The 14,531-nt window shown below is 42.2% G+C and overlaps 1 long non-coding RNA gene across 5 annotated transcripts in view; it reads right to left on the bottom strand.

The window, feature by feature from the left end:
- Positions 1-14,531, bottom strand: part of LOC135427166 (uncharacterized) — a 198,976-nt gene that overhangs the window by 27,334 nt on the left and 157,111 nt on the right. For 4 of the 5 annotated variants that reach the window (XR_010435998.1, XR_010435999.1, XR_010436001.1 and 1 more), the window contains one exon: positions 7,113-7,174. The exons of the other annotated variant lie outside the window; for it this stretch is intronic. This is a non-coding gene — a long non-coding RNA (uncharacterized LOC135427166). The remainder of the gene's footprint in view (positions 1-7,112; positions 7,175-14,531) is intronic. 5 annotated transcript variants of the gene reach the window in all.

The raw sequence follows: 14,531 nt of genomic DNA, 5'->3' as shown, positions 1-14,531 counted from the left end.
TAAAGAGCAGGCCAAGATAATCATAAGTGCAAATCCTCTTATAATAACACTAGTTAACATAGTTCAGCACATGTTGTATAAAAGTGTATTTAAAAGATTTCATAGATCTCAAGCATTTTACAATTACATAGAGCTGGCTTCTATGAAATTATATTAGGAGAATAGTTTTTGACCAAACTGTGAAAAAAAAGATTTATGTATTATTTTTCAATATTTATAAAATGTTCAAAATATTATTAAGAAAATGATATAACGTTCAGTTTTCAAACACTCAATATGAGATATTTTCTTTCCCTTGTGAGCAACGTTTTGATTAATTATAATCGATAAAAGTTGAGAAATAATTTTAACATCACTATTACCGATAACTATAAAAATGATTAAAATAAACTTCAAATTACTGGTAAAATAATATTATCTGTCTTAATATGTTTGTTATCTATTTTAAGTAGCTCTTCGATTGATACTAATCGATAAATAATTGAAATATTTCCGAAGGCTTTACATATTTTTAAAAGAATACAAAAAAATACAAATTCGTATCCTTACTCGTAAAATGTTAAACTCTGTAAATTTATTTCTATTGATTTTGGCATTTGGGGTTTGGAAAATGTGGTTGCCTAGTGTAATTGACTTGAAAGCAAACAATTTATGATGACCTAAGCCAAACAAAGGCAGCGAATACCCAGAAAAGGGTGCGGTAATCAAAGGAATTGGCCAACAGATTGAGCCAAACGGATAACGGCCAAGTCAGCGCACTAAGACCTAAAAACTGATGACGTTGTTATTGTTGCTTCTGCTGTTGTTGTTGGCCAATGATGATGCTGATGCTGATAATGTACTCGATGAACGATAGAGCACGCCGAGTGCAATCGGAGAAGGGGCAGCAGAGCGCCAAAACCCACGCAAAACTAATGTGAAAGTCAGAGTTAGATGGAGGGGAGCTGGCTAGGTGGATGATGACTGGCGCGAGCTGCAATGTTGACCTTTGAAGCGACTCTCGGCAAACATCTTTATGCTGACTTGAGAGCAATAAATAGCAGCAAGGAATTCAAGTGGAAAAGCATTGCAAATAAATACAAATATCTAGTGGATAAATATTATTTGTGGCGATAACTATGAGCAGATACCAGGCCAGGCTGAGGCTAGGCCAGGCCATGCCAGGCCAGAAACAAAGGCCATGGCGCATAGCTGTTCGCCCAACTGGGTCAGCAAGTCAAGGACCCGGTTAAAGAGCGCTCCAGGGAATCGCACACCCAGCACATTTTCCCATTTATAGAACTCGATAACTCTAAATCGAACTGGTACTGAAATTATGGACAGTAGCAAATAAGTGCATAAATTTTGGTTAGAGAACGAACGCATCACACTGCAAATCAATGTTGCGATGACTTGTCGTTTTCAGAGGTAGTTGACTTATCGACAAGGCGCACAGCTACGCACAGCTTGTCCTACTCCGTTCTTGACTCGTTCATGTTGAAGTTTGCTCCAGCTGTTGGCTTTTTATGCTTTCAGCTGACTCACTTATGTAATAACAAAACTGGCATAAACATATGTATTAGAACGTCGCGAGGACACTGCAACAAATGGGCTCTAGTATGCGCTGTGTTAACCTTCTACCCTATACACAGTTTGCTAGCATGCTAGAAAACTTTCAAGAACTGCTGTGTCACCAAGGGGCAAATGCAAAAAACCTATTGAAATTTTCAAGCAAAAGAGTTAAACTTAGTTTTTAGTTGGGCATAGTCAAGAATTTTGTTAGATATATCACTTAGTTGAGCTTGCGAGTTTACAAATAAAATGTAAAGGAAATATCTCAATATATGAATATAAAAATCTTTTTACGAAACATTGAGTCAATCATTTCTAAATTTTTGAGCTCTTTCTTAATCGAGTTATTTATAGGTCTCTGCTTATGCTAGTTTATAAACCAATATGAACTTGTCTTTTTATACCCTTGCAGAGGGTATTAAAATTTTGTCGTGAAATGTGTAATACATAAAAGGAGACATCTCCGACTCCATAAAGTATATATATTCTTGATCAGTATCAACAGCCGAGTCGAAATAGCCATGTCCGTCTGTCTGTTTCTATGCGAACTATTCTCTCAGTTTTAAAGCTATCTTAATGAAACTTTGCAGACGTCCCTCTTTCTGTTGCACGCAGTACATATGTCGGAACAAGCTGGGTCGGACCACTATATTATATAGCCATCATAAGAACGATTGGTCGAAAATTAGGTTCTTGTATAGCAAATTTTTTAGTTTTTCAAGATATCTTGACCGAACTCAGCATTTATTAGTTTTACTATTCTCATCATAAATATGCGAATTCCTATCAACATCGGACCACTATATTATAAAGCTGACATAGGAACGATCGGTCGAAAATTAATTTGTTGTATGAAAAACTTTTTTGTTTATCAAGATATCTTGACTAAAATCGGCATTAACTATTTTCCCTGTGCTTCTTAGACACGGACAAAGCACTATGAGCATTTTGAAAAGGTTGGGTCTGCAAGGGTATTAAATCTTCGGCGTGCCGAAGATAGCCCTTCTTTCTCGTTTTATTTTAAGTTTACAATTCATTCGTTCGCCTATTTTTAATTTAGCAGATCCTTCTGATATGAAACAAGCAAGCGAGAAACCTATTACAAAAATACCAGCTGTGTGCAGCGATGCAAAGATTTTTTGCTGGTCTTCCCATATCTTTGGCTATCCAATTGCCAAACTGGTAAGTCCGCATTAATTACGTGTATTTTACAGCTGTACTGTATGAGAGAGCGCTGAAGGACTCAAGGACTAAAACACAATACAGTCAAGACACAAGCCCAAACCCAAAGCACATGGCTAATCAGCTCTAATGCCGCCCAGCGCCCAATCCGCTTGTCAGAAGTTCCAATACATTGTTCGCAGCAGCAGCAGCAGCAGCAGCTTCTGGATTGACATCATTAAGACCACACCGCATAGGAGCTGCTCGTGTGGAGAGCCACTCGGCGAGGCTTAAGCAGTGGCCAGCTAATAACCGCCAAGAGGGAGGGGGCTGGGGCAGGTAGGTAGGGGTCTTCTCCTGCCGCTGTTGCGTAGCGCCACTTAAGTAAAGACGCTGTGCGTCAGCGTCTACACTGGAACCAGTCAGCAGCGCTCCTTTTTCCGTCCCCGTCACCGGTTGTGCTTGTTAGCTGTCAAACTCGAAAATTTGCAATGACAGCAAACATTGGCAGCGCCAGCGCCAGCGCCGGCGTCTGCACCAGTGGCAGTGGCAGATAAGCAGCAGCAAAATGAACGCAGCGCCGTTGCACAAACTAAAAACTCATTGTCAGGCGCTGTCTGTGCCAACGAGGCAAGCCGCAACCCGATCCGCATTGGGGGTGCGTTGCTGCATAATAAACTGGAACTGCAGCAGCAGCACCAGCGTTGCACAGCGGCGGCCAACGGACAGTCGAAGCACCGTCTACAGAGGGGCAGCGGGTCAGAGGCAGGCTCAGACGCAGGCTGGAACAATAGGGCGCCAGCTAGCTGCTGCTGCTGCTGCTACGAGCTGCGTGGCCCGCGGCCAGAGGTTTGGCGGCAACTGCCGGAGCGCAAAGAAACAATAAACACACGAAAATAATGTAATGAGTGGCAGCAATGGGACAAGTGCAGCTTAGGCTGTGAGTGCAGCGACAGTGGCACAAGACGGTAAGACAAATGGTCAAATTAACTATAAGCGAATAAATACACGCACAGAGCATCTGCTGTGCAGAGTGTTTTTTTAAGAAAATTGCCTCTCAAAATATTTTTTTTATTTATTACTAGAAAAGATTACGCGGCGAAACGTACTCTTTTTATTTTCTTGCTTTTTATACCCTTGCAGAGGGTATTATAATTTTGTCGTGAAATGTGTAACGCATAGAAGGAGACATCTCCGACCCCATAAAGTATATATATTCTTGATCAGTATCAACAGCCGAGTTGATATAGCCATGTCCGTCTGTCCGTCTGTCTGTTTCTATGCGAACTAGTCTCTCAGTTTTAAAGCTATCTTTATGAAACTTTGCAGAATTCCCTCTTTCTGTTGCACGCAGTTCATATGTCAAAACCAGCTGGATCGGACCACTATATCATATAGCTGCCATAGGAAAAACATTTTTGTTTATAAAGTTATCTTGACTAAACTCGGTATTTATTAGTTTTACTACGCTCCCCATATATATGCAAAATCCTATTAAGATCGGACAACTATATCATATAGCTGCCATAGGAACTATCGGTCGAAAATTAAGTTTTTGTATGGAAAATTTTTATGTTTTTCAAGATATCTTGACCAAACTCGGCATTTATTAGTTTTATTATGCTCCCTGCACTTATGCAAAATCTTATTCACATCGGGCTACTATATCATATAGCTGCCATAGGAACGATCGGTCGAAAATTAAGTTGTTGTATGGAGCCCTGTTTTGTTTTTCAAGATATCTTAACCATACTCGGTATTAACTATTTTCCCTGTGCTTCTTAGATACGGGCAAAGCACTATGAGCATTTTGAAAAGGTTGGGTCTGCAAGGGTATTAAATCTTCGGCGTGCCGAAGATAGCACTTCTTTCTCGTTTGTTGTTAATAATAACATTTAAAGTAAAGATATTTAAAAATGAACACATCATGCTAGATTTGAACCGGCAACTTCTCGCTTGTTAGTTTCACGCTGAGACAACTAAGCTGTGCTGTTTTTGAGGGTTTTACTTTGACTAACCTTTGGCCCTGCATGCTTTCCGTAACCCCGTCTTAATACTTACTCTCGATCCTAAAGTAACCTTCAGTATAAAATTCTAATTCAACATAAATCTATATAATTAATATTTCAATGTAGTATTCGTAATGCTGCAGATCTGGTACTAGTTGTATTTGAAAGCGTGTCAACTACTGATGTTTTATGTGTGTAAACTGACTGAACCGCCAACTTCTCGCTAGTAAGTTTTACGTTCAGACATAGTAAATTGCTCATTTGACTACCGTTTAGCTCTACATTCGCGTCGAATTCTGATTGGAAATAAACTTATAATTGGCTGTAGTATTCGCATCAATGCAGATCGCGTACTACTCCTATTTTAACTTGCAGTTTTCGCAACAATGCTCATTTTAGCCCACTGTGCACAACGACACCATGGTCACTCTATACTTTTAGTTAAGGAGAGGGTACTGCAATATAGTAAAGAGCATATTAAATTCATTTTAAAACATGCACCGTGAGAAACTCGCCGAGTGGGCGGCTACGCTTTGCTTTGGGTAGAGTAACTGCTGTGAGGGGAGCTGCCACATGGCATCCATAATTGATGCGCCCTGCATTACTAGACAAAAAACATGCGGCAGACAGAGAGCGAACTGTATTAATATAGAAGGAGAGAGCAGGAAAGAGTGAGGGTGAGAGAGTGCCGAGTGCCCTCAAAGGGCAGCAAACAGAACGCTGCTGTCTCCGCTTGTCCCTCTGCAAATGTGGCACATGCAACTGCGCTGTGCGGCAAAAATCAACGACGCGGCAGCATCCAGCAAAAGCTCATGCCCCGCTGCTGCTGCTTCTTCTTATTAATTAAGAATTATTTTAATTAACGTAATAAATTTGCGGCCTGGCAAAAAAAAAAGGCTCACAATGCGCACTCGCATAAACATTTTTTTTTGTTTGCTTTAATTCTTTGGGGCCAGGTTCGCGACTTTGGACTTGGACTTGGGCAGCGACTGTGCTTGCATGTGCGCTTCGTTGCAGTCCCAAAATGTGCGAAAATTTATGTTGCATGCGATTTTGGTGACTTGTTTGCAACTTGTTTGCCATGTTCGATTGAAGCCAAAGCCGAACCACCGAAGTCAGCCAGCAAGTGGGTCATCAGCAGCAGCAGCGGGTACCGCTGTGGTTGCCACTGCCGAATTTCAATTAAATGCACATAAATTTAAAATTAGTAATAACTTCGGGACGTGGACCTGGACAAAATGTAGCCAGGCACGCAACGCGGACCGGGATGACGCAGCTGTCGCCCGCATTGTGAAGCGGACGTGACCCGTTGCCCGCTCCAGCCCCAAACACACACACACACACACACACACACACACACACCTGTCGACAGCCTCAACTCGCCGGATCGCATCCAGTTAAAAAATCTGTGTGCCTATTAATTAGCCAAACTTCAACACCTGCTGTGTGCCGCAGACCAAAAGTTAACTTGACAACAGGCCAGGCAAATTTCAGGTGCCCCCTTTTTGCCGCAGCTCTTCTTCGTATTTGGGCTGTGAATTGGAAAATAATTGTGCGACGGCCATTAAATTACAATGCCCAATGGACAACGTTAGACAAGCACTGGCATCGGCCAGATTGTAGACTGATTCAAGGCTTGGCAGCGCCGGGTGGGGGGGACGCTATATCTGGCTTTGCTTTTGGACAGCAGCAGGTGCCAAAGCACATTGGCCACGTCCCGGCAATTATGGGCATTATAAATAAACAAAGACCGAATAGTTATTAACTAATAACAGGCACGCGCTGCAGGAGCGGGAGTTTTTGATAAACTACATAAAACTTTCATGCGACGGCCACCTGGCGACAGGTCGAAGGTCAAGGCTGTCAATTTGTTGAAGAACTGGAAAACAAATCAATGAACTTTGAACAGCCAAAGTTAATTGCCCGAATTGGTTTACGAACTGGACTGTTAGCCCTAAACGTCTGATTCGCAGATAGCCGAAAGTTTGTGTGTGCCCCGACCCCTCCAAATAAATATTGACATTCATTAGCGTACAAATATGAATATGCACACAATATTGACTCTTATATGTTTATTTTCAAAGGGCAATTCCAGTTAAGTGCAAGTCCCCAGTGCGATATCAGATTGAAGCAGGCCACACCCGCTAAGGACTATGGTCAGATAGGGCGAAGCGCTTAAAAAAGTGTGAAGTGGGCAATTGGAAAGTTATTTTCAGCCCTTTGATATAATCAGAAGCAAGTAAGCTCAGACTTAGCAGTCTTAAGAGGATTACGTTTAAAGGCAACTTATGCATAAGATAAGAGTCCTTCTAGCAGCTGTTCTTCGATTTTAACCATAGCTTAATAATTATAATAATAATTATACTCAATATATAAAATCTTTCTACTTACCCTTTATTTATATATTTCTATAGTAGATCTCTATGTTTTCCTTATCGTGTTAGCTTTGGTATCTATAAAATAAATAATCAGTTTTTGAAAATTATTCATATGCATACTTCCATGTAAATTTTAACATTCGTCATACAATTCTCTAAAGGATATCAAAACTCGAGTACACTCAAATTCTCACCCTCCGGGACTTTCACATTTAATGCTGTTTAACCTTAACATTGTTGATGGGGATTTGAGCTGCGTATTAGGTAGCATTCGACATAATCGAACTAATCAATTTGCGTGAATAAACTGCACACGGTTTATTATCAGGTGGGCTGGTGGCACGTGGCGCGTGCCACGTAGCCGCACGGTGGCGCCCATGCGCCCCATGCGCCCAATGCGACATAAATCTTTATTTACAAAAGTGTAAACAAAAATTACTCATTCACGCGCATTTAAAAGAGACGCCGCATTCGCCGGATGCGAGCGGAAACAAAGCAGAAGTGAAAACGTAAAAGCGGGGGTGGAAGAAGCGTGAAAAAGGCTGAAATGCGAAAAATCAACGACTTCCACAGGGGCACAATGGAAATGGAAATAGGAATGGGAGCCAGGGAATAAGCAGGCAGCTCCAAATGTGTGTATTAGCATGTGTGGCGGGCCGTTGGGGCGGGTATTTGCGAGGGGGGAGCAAGTACTAAAAACCCCCTAACACAAACCCTATGCGCACGCTAATGGCTCTCCAGTGTGTTTGACGTCGTCGCTGATGTCGATGCGAGGCGAGGCCAGGCGGCCCCTGTGAGCCCAGAGCAGCCTCTCGGCTACAAATTCAGTCCCTGCTCGTGCGCCGGCGTTGGCCGCGTTGAAAAGTCAATGATTGCCGCGTTGCGGAAATTAACGGAAAATCAGCAGAGCAGGCGAAAAAGGCAGCTGCCTGTTAACAACATCGACAACGACAACAACAACAGCAACAAATACGCAGAATGCTTGATTTAATGTACAAAACTTTTTGATGTTTTCTGATGCTGGCAACCGTGAGACAGAGACTGAGCTCCGCCACAGCCTAACATCAGGCAGACATTTTGCTTATTTAAAAGTAATTATGGGCACAACCCGAGCACCTACGACGTCTCAGTGTCAGTTGGAACGGACCTAAAGACTCGTCCGTGCTGCTTACTCTCCTCTCGTCCTGTCAGCTGCCAACTCATTCAAGCAGAATGCGGCAAATCACGCACCCTACTTTGGGCTCGCGCCGGGTCCGGGTCGAGGTGTAGTACATATACATATTTCGTATAAATGTATACAAATTATGCGTATTTATCAGGAAAATTCAATGAACTGTAAATGGTGTGGAAGTTGTTCATGTGAGTCGACTGTGCGTGTGGGCATGTGTGTGTGCGAGTGTGTGTAAAGGTGTTTTGCGCCACGACCCATTGTTGTGCTGCGGTTGTCTGTTACAACATTAAGCCAAGGGGTCGGCCTGAGAATGCGCACAGGTGTGTGTCAAAAGGCATGCGAAATGGGTGGCAGGGGCAGGTGTTAGGGGGTCGGGGCTAGGCAGCCAAGTGACAGGAGGTGTGGCAGGGCCATAGCAATGCATTCGAACGGGGGTGTTAAATAATGAAGAGGCAGCTGGGATCGGGACGAAGCCAAAATGTCTTTTGTACGTGTGTGTATTGGGTTTATATTAAAGTTTAGCTGACATACAAAACACTAATTAAGGAATACAAGAGGATGAAAAATTGAATAAGGGGAAAGGTTTACTGGAGAGAAGAAATCCGAAAGTTTATTTTGTTCGAATCCCTATTGCAACTAGCAATAGCAATAAAGTGAGAATAGAAATGAACTGGAGCTGTTGGAAAAAATGAAACAAGACCGAAAAATAAATGTGTTTATTCAAATAGAATTGTTTATAGCAGAAATAGTTTAGGTTCTACTCAAAATATGACAATCAGAACATATGTACATGTATAAAAGGGGCCAAAACGGAAGAAGTATTATAAATAAGATTATTTCTAGTTGTACAACTATATATATTGCTATTTTAGAGACAGCAATAAGACAGTAATTTAATTGTTGCCGCAGAGGAAAAGAAAAGTGAACACGGCCAAAGTTAAAGCTCCAAATCTATAGTCTAGCAAGTTCTCATTAAATATGTGATATCTTTAAAATTTATGGAATTGGTTTTGCCTTTCCAAGTACACTTTTTTCTAACATTTTGAACAAAGTAATTCGGATTCTAAAATCTAGCGTCTTGGATCATTAAAACTTTAGCTTGGGAACTGCATTTGCTGACTGCTGTTGCTGCTTTTGCTGCTGCCGCTTCTTCTTCTACTTTCCTTCTTCTTGTTATTGGCATTGTTGTTAGGAGCAGAGCGGTGCTTGCCACTTGGCAGGCGAGTGGAAAACTTTTCATTTTACAACAACTGCTGCAAATGCGAATGCGAACTGTGAACCCAACCCGGAAGTGAAGGCGGACAGAGGCGCGGTGCGGTGCGGTGTGGTGTGGTGTCGGGGGTAGGCAAGTGTAAAAGAAATAAACGGACTTAAAATAGGAAAAGTCAACATGAGATGTGCGTTGTGTCCTGGGACAGGACGTTGCCTTGCTGCCAGGGACTAACTTATTTTATTTCCAGCACAAGGCGAAAAGGCGGCGCAATGTCCTGACATGCTACAACAGGAGGACAACGCGCACACTGGCTAGGGGCTAAGTGCAAACGCAAAGATGAGATTTCTTCCATCCACATCCTCAGCTCCCTCAACTAATACTTGTTTTTAGGGTGTGGGGTGTGGGGAGGTCGCAAAAGCGTAACGGCGCTCAAAATGACTGACACGGCTTGCTGGTCACATGGTCAAGAGCGTGCAGCGAGCCGTGGCTAGAAAGTACACACACCAGCTCCAGCAGACACACACCCACACACACATACACACACACACGCACACAGACAGACAATACGAAATGAAATTCCATCGCTGCTCCCCCCAGTAGAACATTTTGTATCTGGGCTTAGTTGTTTTAAACTTTATTGTTTACGCTTGTGATCAGCAGCGCTGCCGACGTCAACGTCGCCATTTTGTTGACTGCCGCCATTGATGCTGCCTGCCTGCCGACTGCTGCATCTTCTTCTTCTTTATCTCCTACAGCTTCTTCGTGCTCTGCTTCTTGTTCAGCTCGCACTTTGGCCCATTGTGTGGCTCTAAAACATAAACGGAAGCGATTTATGGCGCAAACACAATGAACGAGTCAGCAGCAGCAACAACAACAACAAACACAACAAACAGCAGCAAACAACACACAAGAAAATGACGCACAACAAAGGACACGGATACGGTCAGCGCAACAATTTGTGTAGTGTTGACCAGCATCACTCTTCAGGCTCCTACAGCTACACATCCCTAGACTTCCTCGCTGTCCTGCCAGCTCATAAAAAACACAAACAAACGGACGTCAACTCAGATTTAATTCGGGGTTTGGGCAGTTGGGTAAAGTCGAAAACTTGTTCAAAGTTCTGCCAAAAACAAGCTAAAAATCATTTTGCCGCGTTTTTCAAATAGAAATCATTTTACTTATTAATCAATTTTAATATATTTGTCAATTAGTCAATTTCTTTTTAATAAATGGAAATGAAATCCGCAGTATCCACACAAGAACTCAACTAAATTATTTCATGATAATTGCTTATCTTATAATATTTTTAATTATGGCAAGTTGCAGGCCTAAGTATTCTAAGTTCGGTTTGGGCTTATTTTAAAATAGTTTTATGTCCATGTAAGCTCAGCTCGGCAATGTGGCAAATGGTCCACAGGCTGCTTGGTATATAAATCTTCAGGTTTTAAGGTAGGTTTTCAGTTACACCCAAAGAACTTGGTTCTTCCACAAAATGTACACTTTTTGTTTATCTTAGCTAAGCAAAAGTTATCTCTATGACAAAACGAAAGTGTATATAGGCAAATCGCATACAAATACAATTGTATGGCCACCAAAATTGTTCCTTTCATATTTTACAGCCAATGATTAGCTGTTAAACGGCCGAGTGCTCAACACTAGCGCGTAGGACCCAAGTGATTCGCATTGTTCGCTGGCCGCAACTAAAGTGCTTGTCACTGGTCACGGCCCGGAAGTATCTTTATTTTAGCTTTGTTTGCAGTCGCGCGCGCACACACAGACACACACGCACACACATACGCAGAGGGAGGAAGCCCAAGTGTTATTATCCTGCTTAGCCATAATACGTTGTTAAAATGTTGAGTCTGTCATTTGTTTGGCCCATACTAAAAATCACAAGAAATTGAAAAAATACTGCAAGACTTGGCCAAATAAACGCCTAGGCAGCTTAAGGTGCCAGCGGACAGGGGGAGTTGGGTGTTGGGCGCTCGAAAATTCCTGCAGTTCCTGTGGGAATCGTTGACAGGCGCGTGGCCATTTTGTATATCGACTTTATTAACTTTTAAGCACAGCCAAAAAGGAAATGCCGAGCGGCGCTGCCTTTGATTTGCGGCCATTTTGTGTAGCTTCCGTTTTGCATATTTTCGCCTTTTGTTGTTGTTATTTTTGTAGCTACCTGAAGTAGCAAAAAAATAAATAAATAAAATAAAAAGCAACAACAATAATGCTTGTTTTGAGGTTCGCTGCGTTTAGGTTCTTAACAATTAGGTTCATTAAATTTCAATTAATTTGATTAATTGAAGCAGAAATATGCGTTTCATTTGATTTGTTGTGATGGGCGCAAGTAGCTGGCTTATGCTATTTGTACCCCTCCTCACTCTTTCTCTCTCTCTCTCTCACTCTCTCTCTCTCTCTCTCTCTCTCTCTCTCTCTCTCTCTCTCTCTCTCTCTCTCTCTCCCACTGGCCCGTCTCTCACGCTTTGCTACTTTTCTTTTGTTGTACGCTTCAATTGCAATTAATTACGGCAGCCAAACCACAATTAAAATTAATTTGCCTGTCTAAAAAAAAAGAAAACAAACGAAAAAAGCAAAACTGGGAAAATAAAGAAAATTCAAGCAAAACGCATGCCGGAAGCAGCGCAAAGCTGCGCCCAAGTCCTTTGCATCCGCACTTCCGCATCCGCACGGGCTGGGCAATAAAAATTCTCGACGTAATTAAAATCAAAGGATTTCGCGTTTAACAATTTATGTGCGCTATAATTTTTGGGGCGACGCAGACACCGCTCGTAAATTTGGATTCTCCTCTTCTACCAACACCCGGCGTTGCCCGTCACCCACTGGCAAAAACGCTTTATGGCCGTTAATTTGTTGTGCGGGGGCTTACTTGGTTTGCTACCAAGGGAAGGGGGGATCTGTGTGCAAATGATTTGTTTCCTTGGCGCCCGTTTGAAAACAAAAGCTTCTGACCAGACAGAACAGTGTGTAGCAGGGGGAGGGTCGCCGGGGGTTCACGCTGGACAAATGCGTTGGCGAATTTCGCGTCGTTTGGCTGCACGTGACTGCATGCCACACATGCCGCCAGTGGACGCAACTGGACAACAGGACGACACCAAATAGCTGTGTGCATACGCACCGAATGCCATTCCTTTAGACCCAGTTACCCCGTAGCCCACAGCCCGCAGCCCGCAGCCAACAGCCCTCACCCCTAACAGACAAGCCACTTTCGAATACTGTGTGCATCTGTCTGTGTGCGCTGCATTTCATCGCTAATTTAAGTTAATGTTCATTGTTGTAAATTACATTAATTTTAATGCGATTTCGTACACGCGCCTGCACTGGGCCACACAGAACGACGTCTACACGGCCAAGGGCCACGCCCACCGCCAAAAAGCTTTTAAGTGTGTGATTGTTTGGCCGTTGCACTTTTATGTAATTACCGCACTAACAAATTACATCAAGTGTCACAAATGAATGCATTTATGATGCGCATTTAAAAAAAAAAAAGAAACACCCAACTCTTACCATTAATGCAGTAGTAAGGGGGAGGGGGACGGCGAGGGCTGATGGAAATGTTCGCCTTATGGGCGAATATGTTGCGTGTGGGCCTAAAGTGCACTTGCAAATGCATTAATTAAAAAGCTTGGTTCACGGGTGAAAGCTTAAATCTTTATTGGCTTCCATTTGCGTGTTGGCTCTTTCGCAGCACGGCACCTCTCTACGCGATTCTCACAGTTTTAATGCATGCAGCCCGCTCGACAAGCAAATCATGTAGAGTTTGTAAACAGCTTTCAGATCTCCAAAATGGAAGTAATATCCTCTTTTAATTATTAAGCTAAGCGCAGTTACTAAAACATTCTACAACTAAAATTACTTCGGCAAAAAAACATTGAGCGTCACACAGCTAACAAATTTAGATTTGGCTGCGTGTGGCATGTTCATACACAGTGTGTGACATATAGAAAACATAAAATAAATACGAATGCAACAAAACCTACATCCACTACAACTGGCTGACTTAGCTCTTGTGTGGCCTGGCAGGTAAACATGGTACGGTAACAGAAACCGGAGGCAGAGACCAGGAAAGGGGGGCATAGCAGCCGAACAGAATGTTGCTCCTATAACAATATTTGGCTTCATTTGCATAAAATGCAGCAGCAGCAAAAGCGGCGCAAAAATGTCAGTTGCAAAATGTGTATCCACAGTGGCAACGCGTCGTATACGCAATGCGGACTTGAACATAGCTGCAACAACAACAAAAACAACAACAACTGACAAGTAAACAAGACTGTAAAGTTGCACACAGAAGGCTGCTATGGTTTGTTACCAGCGGATGGGCCTGTCCCAGGGCTGCCATAAACTGAACGACTGATTGAACAGCAAACATGTCGCCCAGTTGCTGTGCCTCATCGCCATCAACAGTCGCCAATCGCCCATCGCCAATCGCCATTGCCATGTGAAACACATGTTGCCTCTTATTTCTTTTGGCTTACCTAACGACCGCCCTTGTCTCCTCTTCTCCTCTTCATCACTGTTAACACAATGTCCGGGGCGTAGCCAATTTTAAGCAAATATTATTGTTTGCATTTATGTTTGTGTCTGATATCGCACAACCGATAATATACACATATAGAGCGCCTACATATGCGGGATACCCCAACTGAACTGAACAATTTCCATAACACTAGGCATCTGGGAATTCATACTTTACGGTACGTATTGAACATTTTTACCTTTTCCGCTTATCAATAATCGATCTTTATAAAACACATCAAAATAGAGCTTAAATTTGCTTACGAATTTCGATAAATAAAAAGACACAAAGCAATATATGGTTTAAATATATTTTTTCGTACCGCTTAAGTTATATATTCTATAAGTTTATTGATAACCGATTACAGCAAATTATAATTGCATTTTATTTAGCTTCACTTTATTTTCGAGTAGCATCAGCTATATATTTTTAAATTTGTCGATAACCAATAATCGATCACTTTAAACACCCCCTAAAAAAGACTTTAATTTTATTTACGAGTAGATTACAAAATGTATTG

This window comes from Drosophila montana, unplaced genomic scaffold (assembly GCF_035044405.1).
Source record: "Drosophila montana isolate Dmon_TW-CO22-7 unplaced genomic scaffold, ASM3504440v1 contig_2127_1, whole genome shotgun sequence".
Classification (NCBI taxonomy): Eukaryota; Metazoa; Arthropoda; class Insecta; order Diptera; family Drosophilidae; genus Drosophila; species Drosophila montana.
This window is presented reverse-complemented; position numbering and strand designations above follow the sequence as displayed.